Genomic DNA, 15,107 nt, shown 5'->3' with positions numbered 1-15,107 from the left:
TGTAAGGGAAAAATAATAACAATAGTGGGCTTCTATGGGGCACAATAGTAACAATATGGGCACTACATGGGTACATCAATATAATAATGGGGTTGTACTAATAACAATAAGGGGTTACACTAGTAGTATAGGGGCCCAACGTGCCCCTCTCCTTCAAAAAGCGTTGTCCTCAACGCTTGAGTAGTTCTTGATGCTTCTGTATAAAATTCTTGTCCTCCCACGTGGAATCTTCAGTAGGTAAGTTCTTCCACTTGATGAAATACTCTAAAATTGATCTATTTCATAGCTGTCGAGTTCTTGTTTCTGTGGCTACTCCAGGTTCCAATAAGATTTTTCCTTCCTCTTCAATTTCTGGAAATATTGTTTGAATTGGGATCTTTTGAAACTTTTGAATAAGTGGCCATACTTCTTTGTCCTTCTTCCATTCATCCCTTGCTTTGTTTATCCAATCTGGTTGGATAATAGAAATAGAACAAAACAATGCTTCCACATCCTCATCCTTGAAGAGTCTTCCCATTCGGTAAGGTCGCCATTTTTTAAGTGCATGTAGTATTGCCAACAGTTCCTTCTCATAGATAGCTTGCTTTAGATGTAGTAGTAAAAATACCCAATCACCTACATCAAAACATTTTTCACTATGATGTTGATCTACCTCTTGTTTCATTGGATTTTGCACCAAAGTGGCGTTATCCTTTAAAAAGTTGGAGAACTTGTTGTTGATTCTCAATGTGATCTTTCACTGCTTGAACCTTTTTCTTCTTGATATGTCCTTCTATCTTTAGATTTTGAGGAGTGGTAATTTCTTCCAATCCTTTACAAGATATGGTCAGATTCATTTCTTGATGCTCGATGTGATCTTTCACTTCTTGAACATTTTTCTTCTTGATATGTCCTTCTATCTTCATAGTTTGAGGAGTGGTAATTCCGACCAATGAATTACAAGATTTGGTTGGATTCATTTTTGATGTGATCTTTCACTTCTTGCACCTTTTTCTTCTTGATATGTCCTTTTATATTGAGAGTTTGAGAAGTGGTCATTCTTGCCAATAGTTTACAAGATATGGTCTGATTCATTTCTTCTTTCTCTGTTGTTGGGTCTTGGCATATATCCTCTTCTTTTGATGTTTCTCGATCCTTTTCTTCCTCCTCTTCATACTCTATGTAAAATAATTTCTTCTCAGCACACTTATGACCTTTAGTGCATTTGCTATCACAATTGTAACAAAGCCCTTTTTCTCTTTTTTCTTCTAATTGTTGTGGTGTAACCCTTGTAGGTTGTGGAAGGCTAGGAGAAACAACACTTCCATCTTTATAGTTGTGAGGGGTAGACTTCCTTGTTGCCATAATTTTACTTTCCAATATGTCACAAAGCCCTTTTACTCTATCCAATTGTTGTGGTGTTGTTGTAAAGAAGGTGTTGCTCTTTGAATCCTCATAATGTGCTACCATTTCCTCCGTGAGAATTGACCACGTAACAAGTTTTTTATGAGAACAAAGCCCTTTATACCATAAAAATTGATCTGGTTCTAAATAAGAAGATGCAATACATACCTTTTGTAACAATGGTACACCATGTAGATCAAAATATTGCTCCATCTGAAGTATCCAATTTACGGATCCTTGCCATCAAACTTCCTCATCTTACTTTTTCTTGATTTTAGGACCTCGATCTTGAAACGACTGTAACGCTGTACCTTCTGATATTTAAGTTCTAAAATTGCTACCTGTAGTAGCCCTCTATTTCCTCTTTCCAATGCCACCAATCTGATCCAAATTGGATTCTCCAAGAAAAAGTTATGCACAATCTCCCAAGATGACTTGATTATAGACCTTTCCAGAAGAGCGAACTTGTATGAAGTTCCACGTGTCAATTTTTCAACCTTTGGCTCTGAAAAAGATATATAAGAAACTGCAGTCCGTTCTCTTTCTGCACCTTCTTACGAAATTTCAATCCGATGCTCAGAGAGAAAGTTATGACGATTTTCCCCAGGTCACCTGTTTGGAATGTAATTCAGGAGTCTATAAACATACCAACTTCCTTAGATCATATCTCCGCGAATATAGTGCAAAAAGCTCTAAAATTTGGACCCAAGATTTAGCACGATTTCCTCTCAAATGGGTTTTTTTTGCAACATCTGAAACGTCGCAGAAACAAAGTTATAGCAAAAATGCCACGATGACTTGTTTGGAGAAGCAAAACCCTAGAATCCAAAGCTCTGATACCAAATGTTATGAAACCAACTCAAGAAAAGATAGAAAAGATAGATCAACGCCTTAGAATTCAGCCTCTTCGAGGGGGAAACCTCCTTTACATTACATAAATGAATAATTATTGGATGATACAAATGAAAAGACCTCCTTTCTATATATGGGAGTCTAAGGGGTCATAACATAATCAGAGCCGACATAACAATAATAATGTAAGGGCAAAATAATAACAATAGTGGGCTTCTATGGGGCACAATAGTAACAATATGGGCACTACATGGGTACATCAATATAATAAGGGGTTGTACTAATAACAATAAGGGGTTACACTAGTAGTATAGGGGCCTAACATGTGAAGGATGACCTCCTTCCGTTTGCACCTCATCCGCTCTATTCTGACATCTTTTGTGATCCTGTTGTCCCTGATTTTTCTTGTGAAAATTCATACTTGGAAGTGTCTACTTCTGATCATTCACATGACACACAGGATGTTAGTCCATCATTTGTTTGCGAAGATGACAAATATTTATTTCCAAATCCATCCATTCTGTCATATTTCATTTCTGAAATTTTAGAGGGTGAAAGATTATTTTTTTCATCAACCCCTCTATATGATTCGTTATATCATGAGGATGTCGATGCACATCTTGAATTTTCTGATTGTGGTTGTCGTAATCTCTTCACTCACTCATTTGATCATGATTTTGATTCACTTGATATTGATTTTTCTAAGCCACGGTCTTTGATGATACATCTTCTGATGAAGTGGAGACCCCTCAAGCTATCAAGGCACTTCAACCCAGGCTGATGGTTATGTTAGGTTCTGCAACCCTGAGGTCAGTTCCACTTCCAATCATAAATCTGTTGAATCAACCCAGGTACCTGATCACTCTCTCGTGCATATTGAAAATTAATTTGTTCTGCAAATTTCACATCCTCCACCAGAATCTCATGATCCTATTGCTCATGCATTAGATGAGTCATATGTAGCAAGTCATTTTGTGAAACAAAAATTTTCTTCTTTCTACATGTTTTCTCATTTGTGAAGGTCAATATATTGTAAATGTTTTTCATCTATGCACAATGTGATGCAACACCATGATACGTCTATAGAGTGTCTGTCATGTGCTTTTACTCTTTTCTTTTATGTGGACGCATTCAAACTTCGGGCATGCTGGTTTTCATTGCTTTATCTTTCTTCCTTGTTGGTTTGCCTGAATATCTTTCTTATCAACCATGCCTTCACTTACATGGGCCAACCAATTCATCGGTGGCTACCTTGGAAATAACACTTCACGTGAGTAGGCCCATGCACTGTTTAGCTTAGGAGTAGGACTAGTGTTTTCTTTCCTAGGAGTAGTGTTTTCTTTCCTATTTTCTTTTTCTTTCTTGTTTTGGCTTTTACTTACTTGCTTTTCTTTCATTTTACTTCTTTCCTTTTCTTGTTTGTGTGTTATGCAACCGTAGGGTTAGTTTCCCATGAAACAGTGTTTAGCTTCCTGAGACAAGCATGTTGAAATACAAGAGGACTAGTACAACTATCAACATTTGGTTATCTATCTACTCCCTCTCTTTATGAAGATCTTGTATTTCTTCAGTCGATGATAACCTGATGGAAAATATGTTCCTTTGAGAGTGAGTCTTGGTGAAATCACAACGCTTGCACTTTTAACTAGTACCACCTACTCTAATCGGTTTTCTATATTCGGTTAACCCTTGTCAACTCAGTCAAGTAGAGTAAGGTTAGAGGGGAAACCTTAACAAGTATGTTAGAGGTATATATAACATCATTCTCTGAAGGGACAACCTCTCCTTCTCTCAATAAGTCAAGATCACTCTTCCGCCTCATGAAATAAATAAGTGCCTATGCACAGTTCTTTGAAAAATTAAAAAAAGAAAAAAAGAAAAAATAAATAAAGGCGAAAGAAGAGAAAGGCTTCCTGCGCAGAGAGGTGAAGCAAGTAACTCCGTCGGGTACTGTCCAGGCTTGCTGGCAGTGGATAAATTCTTGTGCTCCTAAAGTGACTCCGTCGAGGCATTGTCTAGGCTTGCTAGCAGTGGAGCAACACCAAAGATGGAATCAAAACTCTGATAGTGTATATTACTTGTGCATCAATATACCCCTCATCCCCAATTGAGAAAACTCAATTGACTTCATTTGGTATGTGTGTTGATTGATCAAGAGAATGGTAGGGACTATATCTTTAACTCAAGCTAGTGAGGAAGCCATGACGATCAGAGAATCGAACAATACTTCTGGAAGACTTAGACTTGCTTTACACGAGACAAGGTCCATAAAGAGAGTTGGAGTTCTATGAGTGTTGATGAGGCTCATCAATAGGTATATTATATGGGCCTTAATGCCACTCTCCATCTTATTCAAATCAACTTTTCTCACATTTATTTACATATTTTATTATATTTTGCTTAGTAAAAAGGGTATGGTTGAGATGTATAAGCAGTTTTTGGCTAATTTAAATGCAGGAACTCGAAGTAGACAAGCAAGAGGTATTTTAGGATATTGGGTCTCCCTCCTTAACTCCTCAATCACTCGAAGATTCCTCCACCAGATCTCATCAGCTCAGACTTACAAGCAGTCAAGCCAATGATAATTTAAGACAAGTTAATCTCGAGTTTGGGAGCCAAGGCCCCCTAATTTTAAGGAATTTGTTGGTAGCTTCAGTTGTATAAATAAGAAGGCCTAGGGCCTCATTACGATTCGACTTTTTATTGCAGCCAAGAGGCAATTTCGAGCTTAAGATATTGTGAGTGATACTCTGATGTTATTTTTGACATTTCGGTGGTAGTGAAAAGGGTTTCTTTGATCTAGCACTGAGTTAACTCAAAGGGATGAAGCTCTTGGGTTAGGGCCCAACCCTAGAAGCAGATTTTCCTCTTCCTTTTGTAAATGTATCCTTATATTAGAATCATAGATTAGCTACTGAAATTATTTATGTCTTGTTTAATTTGCAAGTCTTTGAATGATTGGTTAGTTTTTCTTCCATTAGTTGGAGAAGTAGATCGGTGTTACAATCGGGAAAGAAAAGACTTTAGAAAAGCTTGTGAGAGTGGCCTCATACTCATCTCCCTCATGGGATCATGGTTTGAAGACCCCAGGCTCACAGTCCCAAAAATAGAGTTATCTTTTGGTTATTGCATAGCTTAGGGTTTCTTGTTGAATAAGTCATTGTTCATGATTTTTTAGAAGAACTTGCAATTGTCATTATTGTTTCTTAAGTTTTTTGTAGATTAGAAAGCATTCCATTCCATAGAGTTGATCCACTAGCCATCAATAAATCAATTTCTTAAATTCAACTCATCTTTTCCCCATTTACATAAAGTTGTGCATAAATGAAGAAATGAATGTGTTGGTGTAGGAGTTGTTGATTTGCAAGGAGAAATCATTCCACCAGCCTCATCTAAGTCTTCTTCACCTCTCACCAAACCCTACCGACCATCAATTCAAATTTTTGTTTTATAGCCCACTGTGGACAACCACCTTGAGAAAATCCAATCATCCTGAAGAATTGGTTTGATCCGTGGCTACTGTGCACCTTCCCCATACCTTATTCCACCATAATCCACCTTCCTACAACTTTTAGCTAAGTTTCTTGTAGTAAACTAGGACAACCTATAGTAACTACAGGAAATCCTGTAGCTGTTACAGGAAACCCTGTAACATCCTGTTTTAGATTGTTTTAGGCAGAAATAATGACCAGAGCCTAGGGTAGGCCTTCAACTTGACCTCCATACCTCACAATGCCATTTTTGGCCAATTTTCCCATACTTTCCTCCCCTCCAAGAGATCATCTTGATTTTTTTAACATTTACATTTCTAAATTGGAAACCAAGAGACTCTTTTCTGCAATATTTAGCTAATGCACGCATACATAAAACTTAGCAATGTTAGGATCATTTCCATGCTTACTTAGTCCAGATAACTAGACGATGGAATGCAAGGGTAAATTAGGTCTCTTCTGCAAAGTAATGTGTGATAATTCCTAGCTAGGTGATTTCATGTCATTTTCATAGCACTTTCTATTCAACACTTTCATTTCCTTAACATAGAAAAGCATTTGCTTTCTGCATTAAAGATCGCTTTACATTCACTGATAGTAATCAGCCTGCTTCTATTCAATAAAAGGCTAGTTTGAAAAACCATAGTGTTCTATCACCCCAGTTGAGAAGTGACAAGAGTAGATTATTGCATATGTTGTGCATATAACACTGTCACCTCCAAGTTTGTACGAAGCCAGGGTTCATAAATTAAAGTTGGTTGCCCTAGGATTTGCAGCATCCTTGCTGCAATACTGGGGCTCATCACTTTTTGGCACTATTGTGAGGGAGGTGTCTAGGTAGATGTGATTTCTTCTTTCCTTTCCATTTAACATTCAGTAAATAGATGCAATTTCTACTTTCCTTTTGTTTTGCATTCAACAGATAGTTGAAATTTTTTCTTTCTTTCCATTCTGTAAGTAGTTCGAAAAAAACCCTAAAAAAATAAAAAATAGATTTCTTTCATGCCTCGTAGGAGTAGAGAACACTTAGGAAATCTTTTTCCAAATACCCCCACACCATCTAACATCCAACCTTCCCTCTTCTTTGGTGGTTGTGAGCTAGAGGACCCATTAGGAAAACAACCAGAGATCTTTGAAGAGCCTATTGGGGAAGAAGAAGAAGAAACCATTCCACCAACCTACACCATGGCTGAAAATAGAAATGGGATTGAAAACAGAAATGGAGTTGAAAATAGAACTGAGGGTTCTTTTCCCATTAGAGAAACTAATGGAGATGCTAGGATGAAAAACATAAGCCCCTCTTCCCTTCCTCACTTCCATGTCTTAACCTCAGAGGACCCTGATACCTTTTTGTTTGAGTTTACTAACATATGCAAAACTTATGATTATACTTCTGACGACCAGAAGTTGAAGTTGTTCCCATCCACCCTTAAGGATGCAGCCTTGTGCTAGTTCATGGGTTTATTTGGGGGCAACATCACTACCTGGGCTCAAATGCAACAACACTTCAACAAAAAGTATAAGGGTTATTGTAGGTCCAAAGACACCAAAGAGGAAATATTTAGAATGACCTTGGGACATGATGAGTCTTTGGAAGATTATGAGGAAAGGTTCCAACTCAGCCACAAAAGTGCTAGATGCACCCTTGATCTTGAATAACTCAAGCTAGTCCTTCTTAGAGGGATCAGGGAAGATCTCCTAGAAACCCTAAACATGTTGTCACGAGGGGACATCTACCAGTTACGTATGATGATATCAAGATAGTTTTCAAAAATCATTTTAGGGAGCCAGAAAGAAGGGCAGGGCTAGTCGAGCTTTGGCCAGTTCATCCTCCTCAAACACATCCCATCAAAAGTGAAATTGTGAACCTGTTGGAATACTTTAAGAGTGAAATGTTTCATATCCTTTCTATGAAAATGGACACCCTATAGATCAAGAGGAAGCAGGAGGAAGCAGAAAGATCCTTAGCTGTCTTTTTCCCTAGATGCACTAGTAGGCACCCTAGAAATGAATGTCCATTGAATCTTATAGAGATCTGCTCAGTTTGTGAGGAGAAAAACTCCATAGAAAAGTGCCCTTCTTTGCCTAGATTGAAAGTTGTGTATCAAGGAACTGAAGGTGTGACTGAACAACTCTGTTATATCAACCAAAGGAGGCCTCAAGGACCTCGACCATATCATCAAGGCATGCAAGGGGCATCCTATTCATATTACAACCCTCACCATAATGAATTCATTCCCCCTATGTGCCCTCCTGCTCATCCTTCATGGTCCACACCTTGTCCCTAGTCTTTTGCACCTCAATACCATTCCCAACTTTCCAATCAATCATTTCATCCATATGCTCCCCAAAAACCTCAGTGGAATACACCATCACAGGGGTGGAGGCCCCCATATAACCAATCTCTAGCCTTACTACCTCCACCTCCATCTCAACCACAACTCTTTCACCCTGTTCCACCCAAGAAACCTCAGCTGCCTGCTCCGCCAAATATGAACCTGAACAACAAACAGACGCAACAGGTCTATAGTGGAGAGACATCCTACCCTGCCTATGATGTGGAAATTCAAGAAATCAACCTTAGGTCTGGAAGAGTGCTTCCAGATAATCAACCTCCATATCCACCAAAGGAGCTTGAAGAGGAAAAGGAGGAGAGTGTTCCTCAAACCAATCCACCTCCTTCTCCTGAGAGATTAATCCATCCTATCCATCACACCCTAGAAGAGACTGAACTTCTAGGTGAATTGAAAAACTTTTGTGTTAAAATACCACTCCTCCAAGCTACCAAGGATTCCCCCATCTATAACAACTTAATCAAGGAGAAATGCTTCAAACATCCTAGGAGGAGAAAGAAATACACCCCTACCATTAATGTCATTTGACAATTGTCTGACTTAATTTTGGGGTGAGTGATTTTCCCGAAGTATCTAGACACTCGAAGCCCTGTGGTAGATGTGCACAGCGATGGTATTATTGTCCCCCATGCCTTGATTTATCTTGGGGCTATCATCAATGTGATAACTAAGGAGACTATGCTTAAAGTGACTCTCCAAGGATCATTAAGGAAGACCATAATAGTCTTGCAACTTGCAGACAGATCCACAGTAGCTCTTGAGGGAGTTGTTGCGGATGTGATGGTCTCCATTGATTCCTGGGAATACCCTGTTGAATTCTTAGTTCTCCAACCTAAGACCAATTTCAATGGTTATCCTCTCATCCTTGGAAGGCCATGATTAGCCACTGTTGATGCTTACATAAGTTGCGGGGCTGGGAATATGACCATTAAAAATGGGCATTTATCAAAACAATCGGTCTTGTACCCTCCTGCTCAACCATCTCTAGAGCATGGCTTACCTTTATGGTTGGAAGAGGAGGAGGAAGATGAAGTCAAATCTTACACCTCTTACCCAATTTGTACCCTAGATGCTACTATAGGAGGGGGCAACCTGATGAAGACGACTTGATTGATCAAATACTTTAGAATCAACCCCCCAACACCATATCTCTTGATGAGTTATTAAAGAAAGCTGAAGATAACCCTTGGACTGATTTGTGCCTAACTAAATCAAGTCTTACTCGTGTAAAGATGATATAATTTGGTCCAGAAAGAACATTGAAAATCAACCCCTCTCTCTTCACATCGGGAAAACAAGTTATATGACATGCTAAGAGAGCATCTAGATGCATTTGCCTGGATTTATAAGGAAACGAAAGGAGTGCACCATTGAGTGTGTACTCACCACATTTACATCAAGGAAGGCTACAAGCCAGTGCACCAACCTCAGAGGAGAATGAACCCAACCCTCAAAGATATAGTTAAAGAAGAACTGCAAAAGTTGTTGGATGCAGGGTTCATTTACCCCATCTCAGATAGTGAGTGGGTGTCTCCTCTGGTTTTGGTCCCAAAGAAGAATGGAAAATGGACGATCTATGTGGACCACAGAGACCCAGGTTCATGATTCCATCGAATAAACTCGAAGGGTACAAAAGTTATATGAAGGATCATGCCCTTATCTGCAAGTTCATGGGAGTCTGGTCGTCAGAAAAAGAACTTACCAACTGGATTCAGCAAAAATGGCAGCCCCAAGGCCACATTGAGCTCAAGCTGGGAGCGAAGGGCTTTTTCACGGTTATCTTCTCAAACCTAAAAGATAAGGAATTTTTTTTTGAAAATGGCCCCTATTTCTATTATAATGCTGGTCTGTTTATGCGTTATTGGGAGGAATGATACAACCCTGATAGGGAAAAATTTCTAGCAACGCCAGTCTGGGTTTGATTATTTGGGCTACCTATAGATTTCTGGGATCCAGAAATACTGGAGGTGATAGGAAACTCAATAGGAAGTTTTGTGAAAATAGCATAATCCACGAAGAAGGGAAGGTACACCTCGTTCGCTAGGATATGTGTCTATATGAACTTAGCAAATCCCATCCCAGACTCGGTGGAAATAGAGTATCATGAAGAAGTCTGGCAGCAAAACTTAGACTACGAGCACATACCATTTAGATGCCATAGGTGCCATGAACATGGCCATTTGGCTAAGGAATGTTTGATTACACGGGAAGAAGAAGAAAGGAAAAGTAACCTGCAAAAGAGAGGGCCAGTTGACCAAGAAGGATTCCAAGAGGTGAAAAGCAAATAGAAAATGAACAAAGAAATCCCCAGGGAAGATAGGAAGGAAAAACAATCAACCCCAGAGAAATCAAACAACTTTGAAATATTACAGGAGGAGGGCGAAGAGGAGGACCAAACTATGGAAAATCAAGAGGATAAGGAGTCAGACAATAGCGCGAGTAGTGAAAGAATCCACACAAAAAGGAAAGCCCCAAGCGAGACCATGGACAAAGGTAAGGAATAGGAAGAACCAAAAGAACAGATGGAGATGGACTTGGAAACAAATAGGGAAGATTTAAGCCAAGAGGAAGAAGTCCTAAGAAAACTACTGAATGAGTGGAGGAACTTGGATGAGAGGTTTATCCCGGAAGATCAGAAGAGGCTGTACGCGGAAACCTTTCAACAGTATAAGGCTAAACTGGAAAAAGGTAAAGCTACGCCAGAAGAATATCAAGAGAGCCAGAAGGAAAGCAGAACAGATCAGCCAGGCCAAGGAAAGGGGGGGAAAAAGAGGAAGGAAAAATCTTAAGGATTCCATCCAATTAATGGGAGAAATGCTGGTGAATACAGGGAGAGTGGTACCACTGTCAGCGGTGTTCCAAAACCTATCCCAAATTAATCAATGATTTTGACATCATGGAATATTAGAGGCCTAAATAGTAGAGGGAAACAGAGACATTTAGCGGCAAGACTGAGGAAGGACAAACCCCAAATCATGCTTATTCAAGAAACTAAAATTTCAGGTCAGAAGATGGAGGAAATTCTTAACAAAATAACACCATGATATGAACAAGTTACCATTGATGCCAAAGGAAGTGCAGGTGGGATAGCAGTTATTTGGAATCCAGCAGAAGTCCTATCAGATTGGTGGATAGGAATGCCAAGAATCTTGACTGGAAGATTCAGACTCATTGGGAAAAGTGAATGGGTGGTGGTGTCGGCTGTCTATGGGCCCCATACCCAGGCTAATAGAGGCCTATTCCTGACCCATTTAGAAAAAATTAAAAACATGCAAGAGGAACAGAGATGGATTATCGCAGGGGACTTTAACCTGATAACTTCAAGAGAAGAGAAAAAAGGAGGAATAAGTAGAGAAGATCCGAAGATGGAAAGATTCAGAGATGTCCAAACAGAATTAAGGTTGGTAGATATTCCCACTATAAATGGGAAATTCACCTGGAACAATAGAAGGGGGGGGGGCAAACAAATCGCATCAAGACTAGATAGATTCCTAGTCTTGGAGTACATAATAGGGCTAGATATCTTCTATGAAGCCTCTATCACTGGCCAATCAAGGTAGAAATAGCTTTGAATGATCAGAATAAAAGGAGACCCTTTCATTTTAAATCCTTTTGGCTCAGAGCCCCAGATTTCTTGGACAAAGTAAAGAAATGGTGGCAAGAGAGTAAGATGGGAACGGAAGGCCAGAACAAAATGCATTCGTTCCAGCTCAGACTTAAGGAAATAAAGAGCAAAATCAAGAAATGGAATAGGGAAGAATTCGGCAATATACAGCAGGAGAAAGGTAAACTCCAGACTAGACTAGAAGAAATACAACAACAAATCATTATAGATGGAAGGAATGAGGAGGTAGTTGAGGAGGAAGGCAGGGTAATCAATCAACTGGAGGAAAGATGAAAATAGGAAGAAATTCTGTGGAAACATAAATCCCGTGTCCAATGGCTAAGAGAGGGAGAAAAGAATTCCAAATTCTTCCACAAAGCGATGCTGAATCACTGGCATTACAAAAAGAATCTTTTCCTTGAAAGATAGTCAAGGAAACAAAGTGATGAAGCAGAAAGATATGGAATGGCTCCTGGTGGAGCATTTCAAAGGAGTCCTAACAAAACCAAACATTAACAGAACAGAGGACATAGAAAGGGTCTGCCAAAATATCCCTAAGAAAGTTACCAGAGAACAAAACATGGCTCTGCTCAGGGTAATCTCCAAGGATGAATTAGAGGAAGTGGTTAACAAAATGGCAAAGAATAAGGCATCGGGCCCCGATGGCTTTACCATAGAGTTCTACCAAGCAGCCTGGAGTTTTATAGGAAACGACTTGCTGGACTTGGTGGAGGAATCAAGGCGTTCTAAAAGAATGCACCAGGGACTGATGCCACTCTCTTGGCATTGATCCCTAAGAACGGAAGTTCGGACGAACCGCAGGGATTTGGGCCCATATCCCTATGTAACGTGGTATATAAAATCCTAGCTTTAATTATGGTAAATAGACTCAAGCCGATTCTGCCAGAGCTCATAGCGCAAGAACAAACAAGGTTCGTCAAAGGGAGGTAGATAACGAACAGAATTATAGTGGCCCAGGAAGCGATTCACTCCCTGAAAAATTCTAGAAACCCAGGTATGCTAATCAAATTCGACTTGGCGAAGACGTACGATCGCATAAGCTGGAGATTCCTGGAAAGCATTCTCAAGGCCCATGGATTTGATCAAATATGGGTAATTGGGTCCTGTCAATGGTAAGTACTCCCGTAATGTCAGTCTTGTTGAACGGTACCCCTTCTGAAGCCTTCAACCCATCGCGCGGATTAAGGCAGGGAGATCCCCTGTCTCCTTTCCTTTTTATCTTGAACGCGGAAGGTATGGGTAGGCTGGTCAAAGCGCAAGTCGCCAGGGATCAGAAAAAGGGGCTACGAATATGTGGGAATGATCTCCCTGTCTAGCACCAGCAATTTGTGGACGATGTCATGTTATATGGCCAAGCTACGCTCAAGGAGGCCCAGAAAATTGTTAAAGCATTATTTGAATTTAATCAAGCCTCCGAGACAGAGGTTAATAAGGATAAAACTAAGGTTTTCTTCTTTAACACCCCGCTTGTGATCTAAAGATTCTTGGTGCGCACCATGGGGTTCAGAATTGGAACCTTCCCGACAAAAGACCTGGGAATTATGTTGAATGAGCATCAATACAGGGTCATTAACTGGGAACCCTTAATTAAAAAAATCAGGAACAAGATGGAAAATTGGACCTTTCGCTCGTTCAATGCCCCTAGCTGGCTAATTCTATTAAAAGCTGTTCTGCAGGCTATCCCAATCTACCAGATTTCGTGTCAAGCTATCCCCAAGTCCATTAGTCAAAAGATGGTTGCCATGTTCAAGAAATTTCTTTGGCAGGGAACCAGCAAGACTAGGAAATGGGCCCTAATTTCATGGGCATGGCTTAGCAAGCTAACCAAAGACGGAGGTTTAGGATTAAGGGACCCCTTCGTTCTTAACCAAGTGATGGGGGCGAAGCTTTGGTGGAGGTGGTCCCAGGGCGGCCAAGATCTGTGGAAAGTGATATGGGAAAGGAAATATGAGGAAACAGGGGAACCCGAAGACAAAATGAGAAGCCAGACAGAGGTTAGAGGCTCCGCAATTTGGAACCTGGCAAGGGGTAACAAAGAATTGATAAGAGAGTATAGTTTTTGGGAGATAAGAGCTGGAGATAAAGCCAGGTTTTGGGAGGAATCATGGCAGCAACGTGAAAGGATCATCCTCAAAGAAAACCTCCAAGCCATCCATGAATTCACGTCCCAGACAGAGGGGAAGGTTGTAGGAAAATTCTGGAAACCAGGGGTAGGAGGATATTTGTGTAACTGGAAGCAGAAAGAAGACTGGGAAGGGCCCCTGACACAGACAAATGGCAAGATTATTACAAAGAGATGGATTCTCGAAAACTGGCAAGGAAAACTGGGTCAAATATTCTAAGATGGGGCACTTGAATTCCAGGCACTTTCTCAATATCAGAAGGATATTATCACACAGTTAACCAGAATCAACAGGCAGAGACAAAAAAATGGAAAAATCTATGGAAAATTAAACATTGGCCAAAAGTGTCTTTCTTTGTCTGGACTATGCTACATGGAAGGGTGCTTACCTGGGACCAAATACAGAGGAAGGGGTGGCAAGGACCATCTCGCTACACACTCTGTAATTAATAAGAGGAGACTATGGAGCACCTGATGAACCGATGCATAGTCAACAACATCCTATGGGAAAGCCATGGCAAACTATTTGAGCGCTGTCATAGAAATTATCAAAACATCATTAATTCCATAGAAAACTGGCCAAGGAAACCTTACCAAAATCCAATGATTAATCGTGCATGGATGCTCTCCGCTGGGTTCTTGATCTAGAACATATGGAAGGCATGGAATAGTGTCATTTTCAAGGCAGAAAACCAAGCTCCAGCAGACATATGGGAGCAAACCCTCAAAAATATGAGAGACGAGGACTGGCAGGTGTCACCACTGGAGGAGAAAATCCTTAAGAGATTAGAGGTAAACCAGAGTATGGTAAGTGGGAGTGTCCAAAGAAAAGCCCAAGTCAGAGAGCTAGCAGAAATAACAAAGTTCAGACAGCCCCCATAGGGATTCACAAAACTCAATTTCGACGAGGCTGCCAAACACAACCCAGGAGAAGCAGGTATCGAGGGAGTCTTTAGAAATGACTGTGGTAACACGCTGAGAATATTTGCAATGGACTGCGGAGAATCGACAAATAATGAAGCGGAGCCTAGAAATTGTGATACAGGTAAAAATTAAGAGTCTCCAAATTGAGGGAGACTCTAAATTGGTGGTGGACATGGTAAGGAAATTACAATAGCAAAAACCAATGGCAAAAATCAGTAATAGTTGGTGCACGACGTGGCTCATCGGCAAAATAGGGAAACTCCTGACCAAAATAGACTATCTCATCCCTTCCCATGTGAGGCGCTCGGGCAACAAACCAGCTGATTGGTTGGCGAATTAGGGTAGTCAGAATAGAG

This window comes from Pinus tabuliformis, chromosome 8 (assembly GCF_031772625.1).
Source record: "Pinus tabuliformis cultivar Carrire ecotype Pingquan chromosome 8, CPIR1, whole genome shotgun sequence".
Classification (NCBI taxonomy): domain Eukaryota; kingdom Viridiplantae; phylum Streptophyta; class Pinopsida; order Pinales; family Pinaceae; genus Pinus; species Pinus tabuliformis.
The sequence above is the reverse complement of the archived record's forward strand: the minus strand, read 5'-3'. Positions refer to the sequence as shown.